Raw genomic sequence first — 16,092 nt, forward strand, 5'->3', positions numbered from 1 at the left:
TTTCTCTGTAGTCTTACATAATTTTGCAGAAGTAAGACTGCTTTGAAAATATTTAATTTAGGACACTAGTTAGCAAAATCATACAAAAACACATACACATATACACAAGTTTTCAATTGCTTGGGACATTGGTATCAATTTGACCCTTTTACTGAGTTCATTTACCTCTGGATGGGCTCTATTTGTAGATTACAGGACTTATTAACAGGGCAAGGTTTTGAGAAATGGCTACAGTGCTTATAAAAATGGATTTGAATGCTACCACTGCCTTGATAAACTAAATGTTCTTCTTGGATAGCAGAAGGAATCTAGAAATGTGAGAATGAAAGAAAAATTTCCTTTAGTACGGAAATTTTTAGTAAGTTTCCTTTAGTAAGGCAATTTTTCTTCCCAGAAATGCATACAGTTTCTTTGTCTTGAACTCCCAGCTCTCACCTTCTCCAACCTCTCTCTGTTACATCTCTCTCTGAAGAGGCAGGCTCGTCCAGCTCTAGAGCTCACACTGACCATGGAGGGGAGTAACCAGAAGCCATATATCCACCAGAAGGAAAGGTCTGCAATTAGCTACATGTTCATACGCTCAGACTCATGTTAGCCATGGGTATCGATGTGCCCTCCCCTAAGTACAGTTTTCTTGTTCACTGAGTTTCAATGTTTTATGCTTAACCAAAAGCTATCTGTTAGTCCTGGAACCACTTCTAAGCCTTAGGCGAGGCTCTGATAATTTCTAAGATTTTTGTCTGCTACTTCTCTACTAGGCCAAAACCTGATACCCACAAACTCTCAATCACTAGCTAAGGTTTCCTTCCAAATGGAGTCAATTTTACACCATCATAAGCCTGACATACAGTCTGACTTCAATCATTCCCCTTGCTAAAATAACCCACCTACCAGTTGTGACTTTTTTTTTTAAGATTTTATTTTTTTCCTTTTTCTCCCCAAAGCCCCCCAGCACATAGTTGTTTATTCTTTGTTGTGGGTCCTTCTAGTTGTGGCATGTGGGACGCTGCCTCAGTGTGGTTTGATGAGCAGTGCCATGTCCGCACCCAGGATTCGAACCAACAAAACACTGGGCCACCTGCAGTGGAGCACGCAAACTTAACCACTCAGCCACGGGGCCAGCCCCCCAGTTGTTACTTTTTAAAATATCCAAGCTGCCTCTGATTAACCCCAGGATTGGTGTGTTACAGTTTTAATTATTGGTCATATCTTTTGTGGGTTTTGTAGGTCAGGATCCCTGAGGAAGCAGATCCTGAGATGAAAATTTCCAAGCAGGAAGATTACTTGTCTTCTTGGGATCAACAACCTGGAAGGAAATAGGACTGGGCAGAGAGAGAAGTTAAATTGTAAGGTAATCCAAACAAAACCCTCTGCAGATCCTACAGGAGTCTTTGCTGACCCTTCAGAGTTGTCCTGAATTGGGATGAAAGACAGAAACCTTTATACTTCTTCATCAACCAATCACTGGATGCAGGGTGCCCACAGGACGAGGATGGGACATGAGGCAAAGTAACTCTCTTCAGATGAGGCAAGTCTCAGAAAGTGACTCAGCTGAAAATGGCTGCCAACAGTTCTAGCAGCTGGGGGGAATGAGTGCTTCAGTCCTGAAGAGAATCTGGGTGACACAGCATGGCATGTACTAAAGTTAACTACATCTCAATCTCAGCCATTATTCTACCTATTGGCTTGCTGAAGAGGTACTAGGTTGGCTCACAGAAGCAAATGGACCAGTTATGACATCAAGTAAGAAAAGGCTTTCTCCTCCCTACACTCCCCCTTTGTCAACAAATGGAGCTAACTGGACATTCCCCAATTCACTAATTAGCTGTGAGACAAGGTGTTAGTCTCACCTCTTATCTGCACCTTCATTTGGTCAGTTGTAAAATGAGAAATTTGCATCTGATGAGCTCTAAAGGTGCATCCAACCCTACTATTCTATGTCAGATTAAGTGTAATGCAGATGCACAAATACTGTTCATGGAGTTTAGAATCTTATACTGATTAGTACTTCTCTTTAAAATACTTCTCTATAGGGCTAGCCTTGTGGCTTAGTGGTTAAGTTCAGCGTGCTCTGTTTCAGAGCCTGGGTTTGGTTCCCGGGCATGGACCTACACCACTCGTCAGCAGCCATGCTGTGGTGGCAACCCACATACAAAACAGAGGAAGACTGGCACAGATGTTAGCTCAGGGCGAATCTTCCTCAAGTAAAAAGAGGAAGATTGGCAATAGGTGTTAGCTCAGGGCAAATTTTCCCCACCCAAGAAGAAAAACTTCTCCACTTCACTTGCTCCGATTTCCTGCATCTTCAATCTCTTCCTTTTCAGTGGATCATGGGTAATAGAATACCAACCATGTTCTTGTATTTCCCTGCCCAAAAATATGGAGTCATCATTGATCTCTTTCTTTTCCTTGCCCTTTACCCTGTTCCTGAGCAAGTCATGTCAGTTTAACCTCCACAATATGCATCAATCCCCGCATTTCTCTTCACCTCTGCAATCTCCATCCTGGTCCACAATTTATCAATTCTTTTGCAATAACCTCCTAACAACTCCTTCTCCACGGAGAGAACAGTCATCTCTTTGTAGAGAAATCAATCAGCTCAAGTTGCTCACCTTCTTAAAATCCTTCAATAGTGTCCATTGCTTTCAGGATGAAAACTAAGCTTCCAACCACTGCTTAAGAGGCCCTCTGTTGATCTGGGTCTTGCCCACTTGTCCACTTTTGTCTTCTAAAATTATGCTCAACATTAGTTACGATGCTCCAACCACATCAGCTTCTTTCCTGCTCTTTGAACCTGGCAACACTTTGGTCATCTCCAAGACATCTCATTTGCTGTTCCTTGCCCAGGAAAATCTCCCTCTGCAATTCCTGTGACTGATCCATTCTCATCCTTCAGCTCAAAGGAAACCTTACCATAGAAGCTCTCTCTAAGTGTCTGTACCCTTTTTATTTCCTTCATAACTAACATTCACATCAACCGATAATTACCTTTTTAACTTAATAATTGTCTACTTACTCCTGCGGAACACAGTCGCCACAAGAGCAGTACTGCATTTGACTCGAGTTTTGCTCTGTCCACAGTTCTTGACATATAGTAGGTGCCATATATTACACAATAATTAGTAGTTATTGAATAAATAAATGATCAGAATAATATAAATCAACTCATTGGTAGAAGAGACAAAACAGATACCTGTATCATTCAAAATCCATGTTGACTCTGTTTCCTCTACACATTATAAATGTCAAAATGTCATTTCCAGCTTTCTTCCCCTTTGTTATACTCTGCTTCTCACCTTCCTTTAGCATGTTTCTATGATATGCTCAGGGAATGCAAGTTACTTTTAACATTAAAAGAAATACAGTGTAGAGGGTGAATCCAGGCCAAAATCATCACATACTTGTTTTAAAAAACACATAGAAAAATTTTGGATTATCCAATATTTTAAATCATCTGCATACTGTTATCTTTCATTGAATTGGATGCTCACGAGCTGAGTATAAATCTCTGTAGCAGAGGATTTCCTCTAGCCATGTCTCTCACTTGGTTCTATTTTCTGAGTATAACCCTGACATCACAAACAACTAGGCTCCAAATCTCCATTAAATTATCTGTTCTTCTCCTTTACTGAATACAGAATTGTTGTTTTGGCTAGAATTAGTCAGGCACAGTTAGTACAATAACACTCAGTGCCTTCCTGTGTAGCACCTGCTGCATGTTATTTATTTCTTGTTAGCTACATAGTACAACAAATTGTGTCTTTTAACAGCTCATTGACTAGAGGAGGAGGAAGTGACGGCAGTGGGATTGTTGATAATGTTCAATAGTGTCAATATATTCTTAAATAATTCAGCTGGTAGATTTGCACTAATACCTCTTATTTCTTTGGAAAATTTCTCTGCCACATAATTTCCAAATGACCTTGAGCAGACAGCAGCTCGAGTAGAAAGAGTGCAGACAGTGACCCACACTTTAACCTTTTAGCAAAGGTGATTTTAATTGAATAAATGCAGTATATGGAAATGAACCAATACTTCTTTTCAAAAAGCTTTAAAATGTTAAGGTAGTGTTCAGATGTGAAATTCCCCTACATTACTTAGAGTTTCTGGATTCAGCAATATGGTTAAATACAAGAGAGAATAAAATCTATGCTAAGAACTTTTCCAGGGCACTACAATGTCATTGGAACATCTTCTAAAACAACACAGTTGCATTAAAGATTCCCAAATCAATGTGTTTGCACACATTTGAGAATTCCCCATCATATCCACTACTTCAGTTTCACTGATGGGCAAAATTCAACAAACACTACTTGAATAAACTAGAAAAGAGGGCAGTGGCTACTAATTTTTCATCTGTGCATTTTGTTTTATTATGTTAGAGACTCTAATTGAACTTTGTTCCAAGCTATTAACCTATGACAGAGGACTGTGGAGATAAGATTTCACTGACATATAGAACAAAGAAAAAGAAAGGGCGTGAAAATTACAATGACAAGGTTGCCTTAGCAGTTTTGAGGTGGTAAAATGAAATCCCTGACTAATAGGCCTGGCTAACATAGGAAGGGTGAGAATGTGAAGAAGAGAGGACAAACTCGGGTTGAACCTGAGAGGCTTCTCCGAGAATCCATAATAGATACACACTGTTACTGCAAAGTTCAAAATGAAAAGCAAATTAAGGATGCTTTTAATTGTTTTAAATTGTACAGAAGTTCATATACAAGGAATAAATTAAGAAGCATTAAGAGTAAATTGTTGATGTTATCTAAGCAGTCATTTTTTGTTTGTTTGAAAAAATGTTAAAATCCTTGCTTTACATTTTACAAATTATTTAGTCTTCTTGGTTTTCTGGAACTCAAACATCTTCAATTTATTTTTCCCTCAATATCATTATCTTAATTCTCACCTGAAGTGAAAAGAACAGAGTATGAAAGCATTATAAAACAGTCTAACCTATGGAAGAGTTGTGTATGGAACTTTGTATAACATCATATGAAAAAGACAATCTTCTGTAACAAAGTTATGCTCTGACTGATGATTTGAGTAGTATTTCTCGAGTATGGGATAAAAGACTCTGTGCAAAATGTAGTGGAGATTTGAGTTTATTGTAGCTCATTAACACAATCTTCTTCCTAAAAAACAGTGCCAATGGTTTTATTCCTAGCCAGCATACGTGCCTTCTGAGGAGAGAAAATCATTAAGAAAGGTCTTGGAGGTTTAAAGCTGGAAGGGATGAAATTGTTCAAGCATTGTTTTTCCAGAACAAGCCAGGAGGGTACAAGACAGCTTTGAGTCTCTATTTTGCAACAAAGTTTTGAATGCCTTCATTTTTTAAGTGTTATAATTTCACATGCATCCTCATATAAATAATGGATAAAATTTTACCTATGTTATTGGTTGGTTCATTGTTAAGATACACAATGGAAGGTTTATTGAATGTATGTTAATATGGGAATTGAAAAACTAATGTGTTAAGAAATACAGAAATTAGAAAAGATTATCATAGTAAAATGAGTTCACAAATTCTATACTGAAATGACTACTGCTAGCTTCAATTGCTGATTTATTTTAAGCAGTAAGAAACATCACCTACAAATATTAATGATCCAGAGGCCAAAAAGTTATTTGCTCACTGTAAAGGATACTTTTATAATCTAGAGATAACTTCTGGGGAACCCAATGCACATCTTCAGGAGATCATGCAACCTGGAGACTAGCTTGAATTTAAGCAAACTCTGAAAATTTTCCCTTAAAACAGTGATAGGTAAAGAAAAGTTTAAATAACTTATAGTATCTAAAACATATAGGGAATGCTTATTGATATTATCATCTCTACTCCCGAGATAGTGTCACTGCAAACAATTATTAACACACGGTTCATGATGATGCAGTATCTCCCATTCAGATAGCCCATCAACATAAGCCTGTGAGAAGTGCCAAGAACAGTACTTTGTCAGAAATGTCTCCACCAAAGGAGCGCTTTGCAGATGAGCTCAGATTAAGTGAGAGCACTAGCCTACCTTAAATGCAATATTATATCACAACACAACAGTTGGGTTTTATGTTCCATTGTTTCACTCCAGGACAGCCAAACAACCGGGGGCCGTGATCATCAGTAAATAAAACCTCAGATTTCTATTGTTTCACTGAAGCCACATATAGTCCTGTCAGATTTGACTTATTATTCTGAGTTATTCAGATCACCACTTTAGAATGGTCTATAAGTTTCTGCATGGAAAGAATATTACTAAGAAAAAGAGACACAGTCTATTATTCACTGCAGAATGAAGGTAGCTATTAGTCTGGTCCTTCTGATAATGTCAGTTACATTGTTGGTAGCTAAAAAATTCATTTTAAGTCTCTATCTTACCTTATTTATCATGTCAAAGATGAACTCACTCCTAAACACACTTACTTAGAGTTTATACTATCAGTCTTTCATCCAAGTCCTCTTGTTGGAAAAAAATAAGTACATGACTTAAACCCATTTTTCTTTTTAAAATGTTTAGATGGAACCATGACAAATCTGTAACCAGTAAAATAAAGATTTGATTAAATATAATAGAATTTCATAAAGTATATATTTGATATATTTCAATTTGCACATAAAGAATATAAAATATTTCCTCAACTCTAAGACAATAAGTTTTTCTTGCCAATGACTTGATCATTTAATGTTACTGTATTCAGAGTATTTGAATTAAAGCGAATCTTCTGAGAGGGAAAGCATTCAGAATAAGTTTTTCTCAGAGACAAGAAGGACAGAAAGAAGTTTTGTTTAATCACAAACAATTCAATAATTATCTCCCTTTTTTCACAATTTAGGAAATCACATTTCGTTCTTTTCCCTAATACTCTGGGATATCTTTCCTTACCAAGAAAAGAGATTAGTCCATCATACTATTATCTATTTCTTAATCTTAAAAATGTTGAAGAAAACACAGAAGGAAACCTTTGACCTTAGGATAGGCGAAGATTTCTCAAAAAAGCACAACCTATAAAAATAATGTTGGATTTTTAAAAAATCCCAAATATTTGCATTTCAAAAGCAATATTAAAAAATGAAAGGCAAGCCAAAGAAAGGGAGAGAACAGTTGTAATACATGTATCTGACAAACAATTTGAAGCCAGAAAAAGAATTCTTACAACTCAATAACTAAACAATCCAATAAAAAATGGGCAAAATACTTGACCCAAATTTTTCATCAAAAAAGATATATGAATGGCCACCTAGCACACAAAAAGAGAACCAGCTTCATTAATCATTAGGAGAACACAAATTAAAAGCACAATGAGACACTACTTTATACCTATTTAAATTAGACTAAAATTTAAAAGACTGACAATGCTGAGGGTTGGTGAGTATATGGAGAAACTGTAACACTCACACACTGCTGGTGGGAATATAAAAATAAAATAAAGTACAAAAATGTCACCTCCATTTTGGAACAGCATTTGCCAGTTTGCCAGTTTTTTATTAAAATGTTATACATACACTAACCATATGACTCAGCATTCCATTCCTAGGTAATTTCCGAAGAAAAACGAAATGTAAGTCCAGACAAAGATGTGCACACAAATATTCATAGCATCATTATTCAGAATAGCCCCAAAATGAAAATAACGCAATGTCCATCATCAGGAGAATGGATAAACAAAACGTGATATATACATACAACAAAATCCGCAAAGAAAAGGAAAGAACTATTGATACACATAATAATGTGATGAATCTCAAAAACATTATGTTCAGTGAAAGAAGCCAGACACAAAAGAGTACAGGTTGTATGATTCCATTTATTTGAAATTCTAGGAAAGGCAAACTGGAAAAAACAGATCAATGGTTGTCTGGGACCAGAGGGAAAGGAAGTGACTGACTCAAATGCGCATGAGCAAATTTGGGGGGATGGAAATGCTCTGTAACTTGACTGTGATAGTGATTTCATGAGTATATGCATCTGTCAAAACTCATTGAATTATTATACCTCACGTGACCGCAGTTAATTGTATGTAAATTAAACATCAATAAAGTTGATTTAAAAAAAAGAATCATCTCTTCATGTCATTGTTTGAAAGTGTGTAAATAAATGTGATTGTGCATACTTACAAACCATCTATTCTATTGGGAAAATATTCAGAAGTACATATGGCCTTTAGATGAATAAGGCAATGTAAAATGTGAAATAATTCACACAAAATATATCTGCTAAAGACTATAAATACGAGTAAAGTCAAAATGGTTGAGAATAACAAGAAAAATGTATGGGAATCTATATTTAACATACATAAAAGAAATTAGAAATACCCTAAAAGTAATGATAAATTCGATTAGTTCATCTTCAACATCAATGAAATCTGATACAAAAATCAAATGAGACAAAATTGCCACAAAATTGAGGTGAGAAAAAGAAGAACCCTAAAATTATTTGAGTTAATATTAACAATCCTAAATGGAATGAATGAAAATAGTTAAGATAAGCATTTTATTGTATATGCTATTCCTCTGGCACCATGCCTGTGTCTCTGACTACTAGCTACCTTAATTCTTCCAAGCAAATTTTGTTTCTTCCACTCAGACCATGTTATCTCTGGGTTAAAATACTGATTATTCTCAGCCTCATATACAATCAAACTGTGAGCATTTGGGGGGCACCAACTCTTCTTATTTGAAAAGACATCTAAAACAGTGCCATGCATGTAAGTTACTCTATAAATACTTCTTATGGTATTAGAGTAGTTTAGGAGATTACGGCCCAAGGAAGAATGATTATATCGATAACACCATTGAAACCTTCCAAATATATCTTGTTGGTAAATATCCTAATGTGAAAAGGCATTTTGTTGTCTTCAAAAAAGTTGTGGGAGTAGAAATATTTAGGGTCTTTATAGACCATACAGAATTTTAACAAACTACCACTCACACATTACTGAGTTTTAAAGTGGAGAAAGCCAGGGCTTCTTGCTGAAAAAAAAAAAAAATGCATTAGTGCATTGGTGTTTAGTGGAAGTGTGTTTTATTCCTTCTAAGATAAAGCTCCCAGAGGAAGGGTTTAAAAGGAGTTCCTGCATCTTTAACCTAAGAGGCTGAAGACCTTGATATGAAGAAAGGACAAAGCTAGGATTGCAGGGGAGAGAAAAGAATTGAAAACAATCAATGTGTGGATGCCAGCTTAAAGAGGGTCACTGAGAGAGCAGCTTTACCTGAATCTGTTCCTTAATTAAAAAGAGAAAGATGACAGTGTCCACTACTCATCACTATGGTAACATTTAAATATCAGGCAATTTGGACCAGCAGTCCACTCAAAAGCAAAGGCAGGGGAATGCTTCAGTAAATCCATATACTATAGAGGCTCACTCAAAATATGACGTGGCAGAGCTACAAACAAAGTTTTAAAATCAAGGGTTTATTTTCCTCAGGCATCTTGTAAGTTAGAAATATTGAAGAAAACATGCTAATGAAAAGGCAGAATAGGAGACAATACACATGAGGGGGAGGCCTTATAAAAGAGCTTCTGAACAGATTTCCATTGTTTCTCTGTACAAGTTGTATTACATTATCTTTGCCTTTCACCATGTCTATGATCCAAGCTACATCCACCCTAATTGTCTATGATTTTCATTGTTCACTTTGTTCCATTTTTATTCTGAAGAAATATATTTCACTTACACTAATTATTGTTTGTGTATGTTTTTTGTTAATTATAGATTTTCCATCCTTTTATCTTCTTGTTTCCCATCTCCTCATCCAATTCATGCATCATCATTACTGTCATCAAAGAATGTTAATTGCTGAAAAATGTGGTTTTCTTTTCAATAAATCAAGTAAAATTTGCAGAACTTCTCAGTACCTGAATGATGTTATATGTCATTTATTGTACTGTATCACACGCATTATATTGTTGACTTCTGTCAACAAATTAGCTATTTAGTTATTTGTTCTATGGGTATCTTTCCAAAGTAAAACAAAATAGGAAAAAGTTTAAAATCACATTAATTATGGCTACTAAAAAATAAGGGAATCATATTTACACAAATAGCTCATGCATTTGTTTTATATTTTACACAGCTTTTAATAATACCAGAAAATGCTTATCAAGCACAACTTTTTGAAATACTGCATAAGCAAAAAGCATCTTCTTTAACAAAGTACTCTCCTTTGTCAGTATTTAAGTCCTTTACAAAGAAACACGTTATTTTCCTACTTAAATGGTACCTTTCTCAGAACAGAAGCAGTTCCATGAGCCAGCAAGGCATTGTACAAAGGATGAAAGTAGTAATACTGTTTGTTCAGGCAATGTAATGTTCTATTGATAATTCATTACATGGTCATCAGTAACATTATCTTTACTATAACATGGTAAAGCTCTTTGAGTTAGCATTATTTTTTTTCTCCACCTCACAGGGCATTTATCTCTATTCTCCTGGTCCTCTTTCTAAGGTCATGAAGAGCAGCATATTTAAAACCCGTGGGCTTCATATTATAAGAACATTTTTACTCAATCAAAATGAATCTTTATTTTGAAAGCTTTATTATTAGCTATTACAAACGGTTGCTTTAAATATCTTATTTTTACAATATGGCTTTAAACAGCACTTTCATTATGAGTCATCAATTTTCATATCATCAATTTTCCTTCACATTTGTCCTTGCTTTAAAAAATCTTCTAACTCCAGGTCAGATACAGAGCAGCACCATGTCGCATTATGACGACTTTAAAATTGTTAGCCAATTTCAATGAAAGAACACAAAATAATTGGGAAAAGTCTTTTCTTTAAATAGTGTTTTGAAAAACTACCAAAGCATCACTCCAACTTTTGTTTAAGATATTTATCTTTTTCTCATTTTAAAGAATTATGCACTTCTGCCACTCTGCCTCATTAAGAGTTTCTAAAAAGGCAACTTAATCACTGGGAGTTCCTTTATTAAAAATAGTAAAGTCAGTCCGGATGTTGTAACACACTTCTGAAAGTGAGAAACAAGTAGCGAAGTCTCACCCACAATCACCTGCTTCTTTATGCAAATCCTGAAGCTAGCTGCTTCTCTTATCCACTAGGGGGATCATTACACAGTAAAAATAGATTGGTCTCTCTTTACGGGTGTTTTCTTACTTTCTCCCTTAATAGCACAAAGAAGAAAATTCGTTTTAAACAACAGCAGCAAAAAATCACTTCAACAGAATAAATGGTAAAATATTTTAATCATATCAGATGTTGAAAAATATTCCTGCTTATTTTAAAAAGCTATTATTTTAAAATCCACATTTGGAAATTAAGCCCACAGTCCGTGTTATAGTTTCCAAAACAATAAAGGCAGAAGCAGAGTCCTTGGAAAACATATTCACAAGTTCACATATGCTATAGCATAAACTTGCTTTAATGCTAATCTCATTGAAATTTTGTCTGATGATATACTACTGGAATAATGATGTTCATATTTTTGAAAGAAACTTATGAAAGTCATCAACCGCATCCCTCTGCTCATAAAAGGCATCATTCATCAGTGATCCTTCAACAGTTTTGGTCTATGGATTACTTAAGCAAAAACAAAGAACTCAAGATTCTGTAAATGTACTATCTTGCCCCATCTTCTTGCCAATGGAAATAAAGCTTCCAAAAATTCCTGACAAGCCTATCCTTGCTTTTCATCAAGCGCAAGGAGTTGTTATCATGTAACAAAACATTACAAAATTAATAAAGAATAACAACAACGCATGTACCTTTACGGCCTAGCAGTGATCTAGATTAAGACCTTCTCTTATTCAATTGTGTATACTCAGCCTTGGTCCCACATCAAGCCCTCATTAAATATTTGATGAATAAATGGATGACTGATCTGGGAAGAAACATTGACAACCACTGATTTCCCCATGATTCAGATATATAGGGAAATGCATTTTCAAATCTCTCCATAAAAAAGACATAAAGTGCCTCATTGATGAGCAGTAAGACGGTACGAACTTAAAGAATCCTGAAGGCCTATATCCCAAATTTTACACTAAGTCAGAGTTTCTCAGCCTCAGTATTATTGACACTTTGGGTCAGATAAGCCTTTCTTGTGGGAGACGGTGCTCTGCATTGTGGGACGTTTAGCAGCATCCTAGGCTTCTACTCACTATGCCAATAGCATCCTCCAGTTGTGACAAGCGAAAATGTCTCCAGGAGGGGTTGGCCCCATGGCCTAGTGGTTAAGTGCGCGTGCTGCACTGCAGGCGGCCCAGTGTTTCGTTGGTTCAAATCCTGGGCGCGGACATGGCACTGCTCATCAAGCCACACTGAGGCAACATCTCACGTGCCACAACTAGAAGGACCACAATGAAGAATATACAACTAGGTACCGGAGGGCTTTGGGGAGAAAAAAGAAAAAATAAAATCTTTAAAAAAAAAAATGTCTCCAGGCATTTCCAGATGTCCCCTGGGGGTTAAAATGAGCCCCACTTGAGAACATTGCACTAAGCAAATCACATTTCTAAACTTGAAATCACCAATGGAAATCTGGAAAAGGCTTCATGGAATATTTTAAACATTAGATAACATCTATCAAAGGGCAAAGTTGACAGTAACCGTCTACATTTGTGCGGCAGGGAATGAAGAGTGTGTACAATGGGCCTGTGAACGATGAATCAGACTAGTCAATCCTTTTCGATCTTGGGTCTCACCAAGTCTAACTAAAACAATTACCAGAAATAAAAGTCATACTTTAGTATCATTAATACCAGCATCAGTTTTAATACCTAACGAATCTGTGCATATCACTGAGAAACAAATCTGTTATCTGCCTGGTTGAGGTCAAAATCAATATTTATTGAATCCACATATCTTAGGGCTGAAAATTCCAATAATTCAGATTATAGGCTGACGTGATAGCTACTGATTCTTATAGCCATGATATTCCTTATACGTAAAGCTCTAATCAAGTGTTTTTTGTTTTTTTTTTAAGATTTTGTTAAAATCTCAAAGCTGAAAAAAACCCAACCATTAAAACTTAGAATTCTTATTCATGGTAATTCTTCAAATATGTGATGACTCATAGGAGGCCCTCAAAAGCTCTCCCTTTTCTTTACTAATCACAACTTCAATCATTACTCATAAATTATTTTTTCTTGACCTTTAATTATTTTAGGTTAATCCACTGTAGATATTTTCCACTCTCTCTACATTCCCTCTTAATGGAACAATCTCTATGTGGTTCAGCTTTTGTAAAGAGTCTTGCCATCACCAAGAATGGTGAGAGATTAACAGTAGTGTTTTTCTTTCTGTGTATAAAGTAGCTAAGCTTATCAATCATCACAGCAAACAGCCAAATATGGAACAAGGAACCTTTAGCAAAATAAAAACCCTCTAAAGCTTTGTTTACCATGGCTCAACTACCACAATGTGGGCAAATAGTTCAAGATGTTTAAATGGTTGTGCCACGGCAACGGACAATAGCATCATTACAAATGGCCATCCACTGAAACTGCAAAACTGATAATCATGAAAATCAAGAGTTGGCAAACTATGGCCTGTAAGCCAAATTCAGCCTGTTGTTTATTTTGTAAATAAAGTTTTATTACAACACAGCCACATTCATTTGTTTGTGAATTGTCTACGGCCGCTTTCATGCTAGAATGGCAGAGGTAAGCAGTTGCAACAGAGACCATCCAACCCTTGAAGCCTAAAGTGTCTACTCTGAGGCCCTTTCCAGAAAAGGTGTGTTGGCCTCTGCTGGAGAACACCCAAGTAAGACTTCACCAAGTAGAGAAGAGGCAGATGGAAGGAGGTTGATTTACACTTCAGTGTGGGGAGAAAGAACACTTCTGGAACTTGTTTCTGCATCAATGCTTTTAAAAAGCATCAATGGAAGGAACTTTGTTTAGAATTCTTTATTTTCACTATTTGGAAGTTTATTCACACTTCCCTTATAAAGACTGAAAGGCAAAGAAATCTAGTCTTATGATTTCGATTACTGTTTCTCAACCTTATCAGACCTAAGACATATTTTCAAATCAAGATTTTTATTGTCCCCTTACTATTCTGAAATGAAAATCATAAACAGTGAAAATTACTCAGACACTGATTTCAACAAAGTCAATATAATGTACTACTTGTAATATAAAGGAGAAAACAAAAAGGGAGTAATTTATGATAAAATTATATGTATTCAAATATGTAAATGCTCAATATGTCTGAACTGCAGGAAAAAATGATCAAGTTAGATATTTGAAACTATATGTAGAATCCCTAAAAATCTAGAGGTAAAAGTACAGATTGATACAAATTGGTTATTTGGTAGCTCACATATCATAAGGTGCAATGATATTTTGAAATGATGAACATTTTTAGTAGAATTCAGAGCAAAATGAAATATCGTCATTGTTTTACCATTTTTTGGTTGCATTTCTGAAAATATTAATGCATATTAAACTGTACAAAAATACTTTGTTTTGATATATAATATAAAGTTAAGACTTTGGCTCAAATAATTATAAACAATATAAAATTTTTATTATTACAGTGTGATAACTCAGGGCTTCTGGTTAAAGATTGTGGACATTCTTCTCCAATCTCTCAGAGATACCATCAAGGTATAATAATGAATTAGGAAAAGATTTTAAAGAAGGAAGAATATGAGATGGAATAACCAGTGGATAAGATTTTTCAACAGATTTCTGGACACTGAAAAGGCGAGGGAGAAAGAATGACTGATAAAATGGAACAGAGAAAACAGCAAGCTGGAAGAGCTATGGAAGGGCTACAAACAAGAATGTAACTGTGTGCCCTGTTATACTTCGGAAAAGTTCAGGACTTGGAGATTCTAGCCAACACGGAGGGCAGGAAGGAAATGTGGAATGGAAAACTTGACGAGGAAGGCAATCAAATGCCCACTCACCAGCCTCATCCTTGTGTGCTTATTGCCTGGAATTCAGCAATGTACTAACTCCCACATAAAAGATGGAAAGGATTTTGCTGAGATTGACAATCCTCCAAGAAAAGACCTCTCTGGTTTGAAGGACTGAGGGAAGTGGAACTGTGCTGGTTATCTGACCCTCCGCAGAAGTGAAGCTTGCCTGTTGACAAGCTCTGTCCCGTTGTAGACTTGAGTAAACTTTTCCTTTTTACAACTTTATATAGGCAATCAAGAATCAGCAAACATTTGCGGAAAGTTTGCAGCATAAAGAGGAATAAGCAAATTAAAAGAAAAAATTATCTGAGAAATAGATAATTCAACAAAGAGACATTTTTGAAAATAAATCTCAAATTGAGCTCTTCAGAGAGACTTGAAAAGATATTGAATGTATAAAATAAGATTCTATGAATATTGAACTATCAGAAAAGAAAAAAGTGTACTTAAAAATTAAAAATGGATGGCTGAAATTTTTTAAAAGTTCCAAGATAGGGTTAGAGATAGAATTGAACAAAAATACAAACAGAATGCAGAAGAGAAAAACTATGAAGGCTCAATACAAAAAGTCTAATATACAAAAAGAGAGAAAATGGAAAAGAAGGTGACAGAAATGAAGAGATTAATCCAATGCAGAAGACATCACTATTCTTAATAAAAGAACACACAGATGACCTAGTCTTATTACTCAAAAAATAAATTATTCTTTTTAAAAAAGCAAAATATCCATTAAATAAACTACTAGTCTTGATATATCTTTATGAAATTTTGACAAACTGAAATAGCTATCAACTTGGAATTCTATATCCCACCCAATTACAGAAGTCAAGTGTTCGAGCAGAATAAAATCATTTTTAGACATGTAAAGTCTCAGAGATTTTTGTCCTTGTGCAAAGCTTCTTTGTAAGTTCCTTGAGGCTGTCACCTGATAAGCTCTGCAGCAAGTCTAAAAAACAGTGTAAACCGAAGCGTCCGAAGGAGAGTTCAGAAATGAGTCTCCAGGAAGGAAAAAACTAAACCCTAGGCAGGAGGAAGGTACTTACTAGAACAAGTGATATGCCAGACAGTTTGAAAAAATTGAGGATGTGATAAAGGCTCATACTGCAAATAAACAAATAAAGAAGAAGAAAAGAAGGCCATCCGAAACTTCAACTGCTGAAAGGTGTAAACGGTTATTCCAATTTACATTTTCACCAAGAACGTAGCAGAGC

General features: G+C 35.6%; 1 protein-coding gene and 1 long non-coding RNA gene across 16 annotated transcripts in view; one reads left to right on the forward strand and one right to left on the reverse strand.

Annotated features, from left to right (window-relative positions):
• The window catches only part of LOC139041596 (uncharacterized), a 32,430-nt gene extending 17,341 nt beyond the window's left edge, over positions 1-15,089 (forward strand). The window contains exon 3 of the long non-coding RNA XR_011497051.1: positions 1,228-15,089. This is a non-coding gene — a long non-coding RNA (uncharacterized lncRNA). The remainder of the gene's footprint in view (positions 1-1,227) is intronic.
• Positions 1-16,092, reverse strand: part of SOX5 (SRY-box transcription factor 5) — a 951,808-nt gene that overhangs the window by 532,144 nt on the left and 403,572 nt on the right. The gene's annotated exons all lie outside the window — the stretch shown is intronic.

This window comes from Equus asinus, chromosome 22 (assembly GCF_041296235.1).
Source record: "Equus asinus isolate D_3611 breed Donkey chromosome 22, EquAss-T2T_v2, whole genome shotgun sequence".
NCBI lineage: Eukaryota > Metazoa > Chordata > Mammalia > Perissodactyla > Equidae > Equus > Equus asinus.